Genomic DNA, 2,396 nt, shown 5'->3' with positions numbered 1-2,396 from the left:
CTCCCCACAACAGACACCCTGTGAGGTAGGTGGGGCCGAGAGAGCTCTGACAGAAAACTGCTCTTTTTCAAGAACAGCTCTTATCAGAACTAGGGCTTGCCCAAGGTCATTCAGCAGCTGCAAGTGGAGGAGTGGGGAATCAAACCCGGTTCTCCCAGATTAGAGAACGCACACTTAACCACCAGAAGAAGAAGAGGAGAGATTGGATTTATACCCGGCCCTTCACTACCCAAAGGTGTCTCAGAGCGGCTTACAAACTCCTTTCCCTCCCCCTCCCCACAACAGACACCCTGTGAGGCGGGTGGGGCTGAGAGAGCTCTTGACAGAAACTGCTCTTTTTCAAAGACGGCTCTGATCAGAACGACGGCTTGCCCAAGGTCATCCAGCCCGGTGCAAGTGGAGGAGTGGGGAATCAAACCCGGTTCTCCCACATTAGAGTCCGCACACTTAACCACGACACCAAACTGGCAGTAGATGCCTTGACCTGAACGGGTCATCCTAGCCCAGTTGCATCAAATCTCCGAAGCTAAACAGGGTCGGCCCTGGTTAGTACTTGGATGGGAGACCACCAAGGAAGTCCCAAGATCCCTACGCGGAGAGAGGCAATCGCAATCCACCTCTTTTTGTCTCTTGCTTCGACCTGGACCTTGTCAAATCTTGGCTGCTCAGCAGGGTCGGCTCTGGTTGATATTTGGATGGGAGGCCACCCAGGGAGTCCAGAGCCCTGACAAGCCATTTCTGAAGGTCTCCTGCCTTGAGACCCCGAGGGGGTTGCCATAAGTCAGCGGTGACTGGACCGTGCTTTCTAGTACCAAAGGGGTGGACGTCCCCTGAAAGCTGACGTCCTCGGGAGTCAGAAGGGCTGCTGAATTTCCAAGAGGCTGAGAGCGTGGGATTTCTGAACAATATATTTCCACGGGAGTTCAGATTGGTTTTTTTTTTTAAAAAGCAGCAATCTGCTTGATTTGCATAACATAACATAAAGGTAAAGGTTTGCCAGTTTGGTGTAGTGGTTAAGTGTGCTGACTCTAATCTGGGAGAACCGGGTTTGATTCCCCACTCCTCCACTTGCACCTGGCTGGATGACCTTGGGCAAGCCATAGTTCTGATAAGAGCTGTTCTTGAAAAAGAGCCAGTTTCTGTCAGAGCTCTCTCAGCCCCACCTACCTCACAGGGTGTCTGTTGTGGGGAGGGGGAGGGAAAGGAGTTTGTAAGCCGCTCTGAGATGCCTTTGGGTAGTGAAGGGCGGGGTATAAATCCAATCTCTTCTTCTTCTTCTTCTTGCTCGAAAGCTAGTCGGATTCGACTCTAGGGGTGCGGTGCTCATCTCTGTTTCCAAGCCGAAGAGCCAGCGCTGTCCGAAGACGTTTCCGTGGTCATGTGGCCGGCATGACTAAACACCAAGGCGCACGGAACGCTGTTCCCTTCCCACCGAAGTGGTACCTATTTATCTACTTGCAATTTTTTCTTGCTTTTGAACTGCTAGGTTGGCAGGAGCTGGGGCCAGAGACGGGACCTCACTCCGTCACGCGGCACTCGGGTCTCGAACTGCCGAACTACAGACCTTCCGGTCTGCAGCTCAGCGTCTTAACCACTGAGCCACCGTGGCCTCCCTTTATAACACAGTCTGCATCAAAAGAAGGTGAGTTCTGCAGAGCCTTAGGTTTTAATTCTGCTGGGGGTGGCAGAGAGGAGGAGGAGAAGGAGAAGAAGAAGACACACAAAAAGCCACGCCACAAAAAGCCGATCCACTCGAGCCTCTTCCCTAAGCGAGGGCAGCACTGTGCGGAAAGCGATCCCTCTCCCTCCCCAGCCAAGTTCTCCCACATTTGTCTCCCCGCAGCTCCGTGGCTCCCCAAGCTAGCTGCGCTGGGGAGGAAGGCATTTGCCTCCGTGTCACTGTGGGAACGGCGCCGAGCAGGTACCTTCGAACTGGTACAAGGCCACGCACGTGCCGACCGGAGAGGCCGGTTCCTCCTCGAAGTCCTCGTCGAACTCTGTGTAGATGGGCTGATTGAGGGCGTCTGGGTTCTCCTCCGTGACGGTGGTGTCCGGGCTGCAAGGCGAAAGGGGAACCGCTGTGGGAGCTGCTTGGCCAGGCAGGGAAACCACCCTGGAGGAATCTTCCCCCAGACCAATGCTTCCCCTCTGATCGCAGGGCGCTCCTGAAGACGGAGCGGCTGAAGCCCAAAGCCGTCCCAGAATCAAATTCCAGTCTTCGGGGTTATGCATGACTATTATTTTCTAGTTATTGCTACTGCAACGAAATTTCTTTGTTCACAAATGCATGACTATTATTTTCTAGTTATTGCTACTGCAAAGAAATTTCTAGGCGCCATGGCAACCTGGCGCCAATGCTCCCTCTAAGGCAGTGGTGGTGAACCTTTTAGAGACCG

Source organism: Gekko japonicus, unplaced genomic scaffold, assembly GCF_001447785.1.
Source record: "Gekko japonicus isolate JY-2015 unplaced genomic scaffold, Gekko_japonicus_V1.1 scaffold5272, whole genome shotgun sequence".
NCBI classification, from domain to species: Eukaryota; Metazoa; Chordata; class Lepidosauria; order Squamata; family Gekkonidae; genus Gekko; species Gekko japonicus.
Note: the sequence above shows the minus strand (reverse complement) of the source record.